Genomic DNA, 9,502 nt, shown 5'->3' on the forward strand with positions numbered 1-9,502 from the left:
ACATTTAGAACTGGGAATAAAACCTATAGAAGATTTTATCAAGAAAGCTACTTCAAAATTGTTTACAAAACTTCCATTAACCAGCAGCATTGTATTTTATAACACAGGCCAACCTTCTGAAATCCAGAGACTCCGACTAAAACCCAGATTGCCTCAAGATGTTTTATTATAACAATTTTTTTTTTTCATTGATTTGTGTTTCATTGGTGGACAGTGCCTTTACAGTCCGACCCGCTAAAACAGTGACAATAAGTGCCTGAGGGGCTAAGCTGACCTCTATCCATGTTAATGTAATTAATAATGTTATTTTTGTCTTTCTTTTATTATACCTAACCTGTATAGCAATGAAATGCTGATCGGTTAATAAAATCTTAAAAAAAAAAAAAAAATTTGCTTATTGTTCAACTTGAACAGATTGTAAATTAAATAAAGTTAAAAAAAGTACAATGCTTAATAAACAGTTACCAGATGATGTTTGTCTTAACTGGATCATACAAGTGTGTATTAAGTGAGCCATCGAATATTTTACCGCAGGCTCGTGGCTCATAGCATTGACTATATATACCTATAGACACTGTAGGTATATATAGTCAATGCTCATAGTCACTATGATCTATAGAGTAAGTGAACCTCGCTACTGTATTTTAAATATAAGACACGAGGCTCATAGGCACTATGATCTGTAGAGTAAGTGAACCCTCTTCAATTTTTTTTATATTTTCGATGTAGTGCAAGTGAACCTTCTATTATATGATACTATTTATAATATTATTTACAAAGCTCGTATAGACTATGATATGTAGAGTAAGTGAGCTGTCCCCGTGGTTACCATCAAATGTCTAAGCTTTTTTGAGAATTTGTATCTTCTCTTTTGGAAAATATGTTTGGGTACAATTGAAACTATAGATAACGGTAGCTAAGAAGCCCACCTAAGTTACTTAATATTTATTTTATAAAATAAAGGAGGTGCTAGAGGTTACAGTAAGTAAAGTAATACAAACATAAACATATAATCTGTAAAATTCTTCAGTTAATTTAATGGTTTGGAGTTTAGCTCTTCGGTTGAACCGTTCCAGTTTCAAGTTTCAAGTAGATTGTTTCAACATTTGCAGTGAAGATACTAGTGTGATTTTCTGAAAAGGCTGCAGATGCAACAAGTGTTACAGGTTAAGTGTAAGAAAGGGCCATGTGGCCCTAACTTTGCTGTATAAATAAATGATTTTTCATTTCATTTCAAGTGTGACATATGACAGTTACTAGCGCACGCGCAGTAGTGCGTCATTTTCCTGTCATGAAATGCCCACTGCGAGCAGCGAGCGACTCTGCTTCTGCTGTTCTGCTCAACGATCATATAAGACCAATCCCAATAGATGGAACACGCCTATCTAACTAACACTAAAGCAGGCGAAGCCAGGTCCTCCATCTTATTTTAGGTTAGGGTTAGAAGCGCTAGATGTCAATGAAAAAAGCGGCACCAAAACTCAGCAATGTTCTGAAAACATTGGTCAATTGCATTTGTTCACACCCTGTATACAAGAAAGTGTCGGAATATGTTAAAAACTGCGCCATTTTATAAGCTTTCCAACCATATGCTACACCATTGAGCTTTCTGTCTGCTTATGTACGCTTTCATGGTTTGAAGACTACAAAGCATGGCGTCTTTATCATTTAAAACATAGAAAGTCAGCATGTATTAAGCAAAAGTTGTATTTTTGTTTCAGCTTGAACAGTAAAAACAGTAAAAAAGTTCCCTGTTTTCTGGCATTCAAACCACTAAAATAAACAAAAAAATATCTAAACCTCAATAGTGTAGCATATGGTTGGAAAGCTTATAAAATGGCGCAGTTTTTAACATATTCCGACACTTTCCTGTATACAGGGTGTGAACAAATGCAATTGACCAATGTTTTTTGCATTTTTATCAGACATCTTAATTTTTATCTTTGAATCTATTTACGATGGAGTTTTTACAACTGATCCTCTGTCATTTTGTATTATTCTTATTCAAAATTTAATGTAGAACACGAAAATGACATTGTCTACTCAAATCCATTTACAGGTAATTGAGAAATAGCTGTATTTAAAAACATAGTTATTTTTGAAAAACATAAAATAATTCTTTGGGAAGCTAATTTTTAGACTTGGGACATTTTATATGCATCATCATACTGCATTACTTTGTACTTACACCAAAAAATTTTTTTCACACTGAGTACCAAACACCCTGTATAGAATATTATATAGAGTAAACTAATGATTTTCCCCGAGCAGAGCTCGGTCACCGGATTCAATGTAAATAGGGAATAAATGTGATATTTTTAAGGAGACATTTTAGTGTTTAAATCCAATCAGGCAAATGGAAATTCACTTAGTCTGCAGGTAATCTAGTTTCTGTTAGTTTACCCTACTCAAAGGGAGGTCTACCCTTAAGCTATGTAACCTTGTGAACCTGGCTTTTATTCTTGATCTGTTAGGGACCACATTCATATGGTTATACAGGGTCATTGACAACAAATAATGCAAATGACTTAGCAATGCTGCATTTCCAAAAAGCAAATACTACAGTACCTGAGTAGGCTACCTACTGTAAATTGGCTGTTCCATAAATTGCAACGTTAACATGCATTGTTGTTAATCAACGTAAGCTATCTTATAAAGGATGGTGTTGAGTGAACATGACCTTCCTGTCATGACAGCAGCTGCTTAAATGGTAATTACTCCTTGTGCCATTTTTTTTACAGTCAGAGTGCAGTGTTATTATTTTCCAAAATCTCACTCAGGGTCAAAAATGGGAAAAGTCAGTTTTTACCCCCATAAACCCCCATTCCCATAGTCCAATTATGCTGGGTCGCGAACTCCTTAGAATAAACGTAGGTTTAAACGTTTGTATCAAATTTCATCAAAATCGGATCATATTTGCTCGAAAGTTATCACACTAACGGACACATGACACTTGTCAATGCATTTTTGTAAATAAATTATTCTGATTCTGATTCACCAATAGAAACTGTTAAGTACATAGTATGCTCCCTCTCTCTCACAAACGGTCCATACCTGCTCTTTTGTTTGTATTCACGAATTTTGTCCAAGAACAACTGTTGAATGGGATCAGAGGCTTTCTGTAGGGCAGGTGCAGAGATTCCAATGTTGCATTTGGCAATTTTAGGCAACGCAGATTTAGTCCTGGCTAAAAGCTTAGATGCTTGCATTTCTGGAAATAATATAAAGACATTTTAAAAACAATTTTTTAACTTTTCCTGTTTTAGATGTTTAAGTTAACTTGAAACTACTCAAATTGTTTTATGTGATCCAGGTGTCCAAAATATCATACATAGCCTATATATTGGACGTAGGAATCGCTTAAAACATGTGTGTGAACAATCAATAACCATTTTCACCCAAGTTGTTTTACTGTACAAGCAGGGGTTGACACGGTGACCTACGCCTAACTTATGGCTACACTTGTTTTGTCTGTTTTGGGTTAACACTGGTTATGAAAATCATAATCGGTTTGAGAGTTGCCTCATTTGATACCTAGAAGCATCGGTCCACCATTGATGAAGTAACTTAAATTAAATTAATCAATGTAGGAAGATTGATAAGGACAATTGATTGTAGAAAGACACAATTAGCATAGGCTAACTTAGGTAGGCCTATTTAAGATTTGGCTACTCTTGCTAGAGAGCATTTAAATACTGATTTGGCAGACTGAAAAAAAATCATGCGTTCAGTACACCTGAGTGTTTTAACTTGTTGTTTAGGCTAGGTTTCTGGAAGATACCTTAAACACCCAAGTAGAGAGTGGATACAAGCCACTTGGACTTTTGAGTCTTTTCAATCAATTACCAATTATTTAAGATGGGGACGCCAGTATGTGCGTATTTTAACCCAAATACTTATGAGTGAAGGATGAGTGTAGGATGAGTGGCGCGATCTTGTAGTCTTGTTAGTGACTAAGGCCGACATGTTCCTTAGACACAGCTGTTAATTAATAGCCCATACAGCTAATGGCAACTAAGGGACCTACAGTTTATATAGTGGAATCCGCACCACAGTTTTTCCTTGTAGGCCTAATTTACGAATTGGTCTAATTATCAGGATAGTACTGCGGATAGTCATAGTACTCACTAGTGCGGACGTTAATCCACACCAGGGAGCATCGCATCCACGGTGCATCCCTATAAATATCCACAATTCGTGACCTCCTCGTAGCTGGATTACAGGACGACGCCACCCGTCCCAGTAATATCTCCATGAACTAGGCCTAATTAAGATAACTTTAATGATTTTAGAAGCAAGTCCATCCCTTCAAACATGATAAGCCTGTGTTAAGTACTAACACTGTTCCAAGAAAGGAAGTATAGAAAGGACAGTAAAAGCATGCCCTCTAAACCGCTCTAAGTTAAATGTTAACTGTTGACATCAATCAGAATTAGAAACTTTTTCAATTAATATTTTTAGGATAAACTTTTTCTTGGACCCCTTTGCACTTGAAAACTCGAATGCAGTTATTGAATCGTTTCTGATAAAAGAAAAGTTTAGCAACAATTTTAGAAGTCGGCAAGGACAAAAGGGCAAACATGCTTAGCTTATACGAGCACAAATAGGCACACGATAGGGTACTTAGCCTAATCCTAACAAACTTCATATATTAAAACGGTTTCAAATATTTTGAGCTAAATAATAATTTAAAACTATTATATCTTACTGAATAGTGTTCCTTGAAGAAAAATTCAGAGAAAACTTCTTGGTAAACGATTAGGATTAGAACCTCCTGCAGCTCCAACTTTTCTTTTCACAACGGGGGGGGGGGGCTGCTGGGCTGCTGCGCTGTGCTGCTGCTGACTGCTGAGGCTGAGACAGAGAAAAAGAGACAGCTGATTTGACTAGCTTTTTTTGTGACTTTTCTTGTATGTACTAAAAATACCCCCGCCGCAGCAAACCTGCAGACTAAGCGAATTTCAACTTGCCTGATTACATTTTTACTCAAATATTTCCATAAATAAGACCTATTTATTCATAATTTAAATAACATTAGATTTAATAAGTGCTTAGGTTTGCTGCTACAGGGAAGGTAAAAAGTGTTTTTTGACCATACGTCAATAGTATAAGATGAAATAAATAAATTTGCCAAATTTTATCAATATACATCCATAAACAAGTAAACTACAACAGTTTTAATTTTCTCCATAAGAATAACATAGGAGTTTTTAATTACACTATTTTTTAATTTTCTCCGTTACCGTTAGGCGGTAAACAACAGCGCTTCAATCACAGAAAACGTACTACTATACTAACTATAGTTATAGTAGTACGTTTTCTGTGCTTCAATATGCTAAATTATTTATTTTGTTTAAGCTCTACAAAACGGTTTGGAAAGAAATTGCTAATTTTTTTGTTTTTAGGGTCAAAAATGGAAAAAACCCATTTTTACCCCATAAAACCCCCCATAAACCCCCGTTCCCATGGTCCGATTATGCTGGTTCGTGAACTCGTTCGAATAAACGTAGGTTTACACGTTTGTACCAAATTTCATCAAAATCGGATTATTTTTGCTCGAGCTATCGCGCGCTAACGGACACATATATATATGAATTTGAACGGATGGTGTTTTTGGCCTCTAGGGACCTCAAAACGAAAAATTAAATCGGTCCCGGGTCCAGGTCTTACCATGAGTACTACGGTAGGCCACGGCCGTGTAGAATTGGCAACGTCGCAAGTGGTGTTGTTTAGTGACAGACGTCCCATAAGATAACATGGCAGACAGGTGACATCAGCTCATTAATTCGCACTTTATTGATTTAAACTTAAATTTACGAACATACATTTATTAAAAATATTGAAAATAAAACATACAGAATTGAAAACCGAAACAATATGAATTAAAAATCTATATCTGTACATTTTAAGCGGAGTCAATATTGTCATAGTCCAGTAACCAATCTTTCGTAATACACAAATACCATTACCTGCTTCCGAAGAAAACAGCTGTTACAACACTACTTGCGACGTTGCACTTCGAAGGCCGCGGCCTGGAGTTAAAGGCGGCCGTGAGTAGATGGAGCATGTTGGCAGCGACGTGAAGCACGGCCGACTTTAACTCCAGGCCGCGGCCTTCGAAGTGGCAACGTCGCAAGTGGTGTTGTAACAGCTGTTTAGTTTGGCAGCAGCTAATGTATTTGTGTATTTACGAAAGCTTGGATACTGGACTATGACAATATTTACCCCACTTTAAAAGTACAAAAATTGATTTTCTATTTAAATATTGTCTTTGTTTTCAATTCTAATGTTTTTTTTTCATTGTTGATGTTAGCCTCCGGATTACGTTGAATATAAAAATTGGTGTAAATACCTGCTTCTTGTAATCCAAATTGTTGCTGTTATGACGCAACTAGTTTCGACTTATCACGAAGTCATCTTCGGGCGTCCAGGGGATGTCAATTCACTTCATCAGAAGGTCGTCAATACACACATACGTTCATACACGAACATGGTCACGGTTACGAACAAAAACACAGACACGAACATTGAAACGAAAAAAGTACGATTTAACGAGTAAAAGCTAAAAATGGTAACACCGGTGAGGATTATGCGTCACGGCCGGATGGATGTAGCGTCTAGACTGCCGGTCAACGTGATCGGTTGGCGCTGTGACGTCATTCCTTTGTTCTTGTTATCAGTCAGCTGTCCCCATTCATCCCCGACTCTCTCTCAAGTACTTTAATGGCCGTGTCGTAAATATAATTAGATTGGAAGGATAGTTTGTCATTTAAAATATTATGTTTGTCAAATTTCACAGCTCGGTATATTTCAAAATCTTCAAGTGTATTTTTGTTAAAATGGTCGTTAGATATATGCAGTACGGACATGTTGCTGTCAATATTAGTGTAGTTGTGATTATCAGAAACCAGGTGTTCGGCAAAGGTTGATGTTTGAGCGGATGTTGTCTTCTTTGGGAGATGTTCTTTAAATCTTTTCTTGAAAGAGCGAGCTGTCTGGCCAATATAATACTTAGGGCAGTCGTCGCAACTGATCTTATAGACGCCAGTCTTGTCAAAAACAGGAGTTGTCGTCTGAGGCTGCTCTTTCAACCACATTCACAAAAGATAGCTGCATACAATAGCTTTGTAAACAGATTAATATCAGTGCCAATAATGAACCCAACTGACTACAATGAAGAAATAAATATTCTTAAACACATTGCTGTCGCTAATGGTTACCAGAGCATTATAATTGATAAACTGATTCTTAAACATAAACAAAAACCTCCAAAATTAAAGAGAAGAAAACATACATTTCAACAGAATTTGGTACATCTCTTAGTAGTAAATTTAAAAACATCATGGCAAAAAACAACGTCACTGTGTCCTTCAAAACTGTTAACAAACTTGGATCTTTGTTGAAAGAGCAGCCTCAGACGACAACTCCTGTTTTTGACAAGACTGGCGTCTATAAGATCAGTTGCGACGACTGCCCTAAGTATTATATTGGCCAGACAGCTGCTCGCTCTTTCAAGAAAAGATTTAAAGAACATCTCCCAAAGAAGACAACATCCGCTCAAACATCAACCTTTGCCGAACACCTGGTTTCTGATAATCACAACTATTTTGTCTTAGAAAAAGTTAGTTTACATAATTAACAACAAAAACTTTTCGGGCAAAAAAATTCTGAAAAGCTACAATTTAATTTATAATATTATATGTATCTGTATCGTATTAAAGTTTGATAAAGTTCTGGCGTTTGGTTTACAATGTACGAATTTTCAAAGTCACAAGATAGTTTCTGAAACTCTTTATATAACTCTCCTTTATATTCTGACTGGCATATTAATTTTTGTGAAAGAGCTAAAAAATATTATTTTTAGATGAATAAAAAAAATTAAACAAAGAACATTTAAACGTACTCCGTGTTTTTCTAATTATTTTAGTAACTTTTCTGTTTAGCTCCAAACTTGAGTATGTAAATTGTATTACAAGTGAGGTTTTAGCACAGAAAACGTACTACTATACCCAGAATGCCAACCGCATGGTAAAAAGCATTAAGCGGTTTGGGAGAGCTTTGCCTGTCAATCCGTAGGCAGCGCCACCAGCGTTGCCATGCAATAGCATAGCAACGCTGGTGGCGCTGCCTACGGATTGACAGGCAAAGCTCTCTCAAACCGCTTAATGCTTTTTACCATGCGGTTGGCATTCTGGGTATAGTAGTACGTTTTCTGTGCTAAAACCTCACTTGTAATACAATTTACATACTCAAGTTTGGAGCTAAACAGAAAAGTTACTAAAATAATTAGAAAAACACGGAGTACGTTTAAATGTTCTTTGTTTAATTTTTTTTATTCATCTAAAAATAATATTTTTTAGCTCTTTCACAAAAATTAATATGCCAGTCAGAATATAAAGGAGAGTTATATAAAGAGTTTCAGAAACTATCTTGTGACTTTGAAAATTCGTACATTGTAAACCAAACGCCAGAACTTTATCAAACTTTAATACGATACAGATACATATAATATTATAAATTAAATTGTAGCTTTTCAGAATTTTTTTGCCCGAAAAGTTTTTGTTGTTAATTATGTAAACTAACTTTTTCTAAGACAAAATAGTTGTGATTATCAGAAACCAGGTGTTCGGCAAAGGTTGATGTTTGAGCGGATGTTGTCTTCTTTGGGAGATGTTCTTTAAATCTTTTCTTGAAAGAGCGAGCAGCTGTCTGGCCAATATAATACTTAGGGCAGTCGTCGCAACTGATCTTATAGACGCCAGTCTTGTCAAAAACAGGAGTTGTCGTCTGAGGCTGCTCTTTCAACAAAGATCCAAGTTTGTTAACAGTTTTGAAGGACACAGTGACGTTGTTTTTTGCCATGATGTTTTTAAATTTACTACTAAGAGATGTACCAAATTCTGTTGAAATGTATGTTTTCTTCTCTTTAATTTTGGAGGTTTTTGTTTATGTTTAAGAATCAGTTTATCAATTATAATGCTCTGGTAACCATTAGCGACAGCAATGTGTTTAAGAATATTTATTTCTTCATTGTAGTCAGTTGGGTTCATTATTGGCACTGATATTAATCTGTTTACAAAGCTATTGTATGCAGCTATCTTTTGTGAATGTGGTTGAAAGAGCAGCCTCAGACGACAACTCCTGTTTTTGACAAGACTGGCGTCTATAAGATCAGTTGCGACGACTGCCCTAAGTATTATATTGGCCAGACAGCTCGCTCTTTCAAGAAAAGATTTAAAGAACATCTCCCAAAGAAGACAACATCCGCTCAAACATCAACCTTTGCCGAACACCTGGTTTCTGATAATCACAACTACACTAATATTGACAGCAACATGTCCGTACTGCATATATCTAACGACCATTTTAACAAAAATACACTTGAAGATTTTGAAATATACCGAGCTGTGAAATTTGACAAACATAATATTTTAAATGACAAACTATCCTTCCAATCTAATTATATTTACGACACGGCCATTAAAGTACTTGAGAGAGAGTC

The sequence above is a fragment of the Macrosteles quadrilineatus genome, unplaced genomic scaffold (assembly GCF_028750875.1).
Source record: "Macrosteles quadrilineatus isolate MER2022 unplaced genomic scaffold, UCM_ALF_1.0 Scaffold_1__1_contigs__length_201487025, whole genome shotgun sequence".
Lineage (NCBI taxonomy): Eukaryota > Metazoa > Arthropoda > Insecta > Hemiptera > Cicadellidae > Macrosteles > Macrosteles quadrilineatus.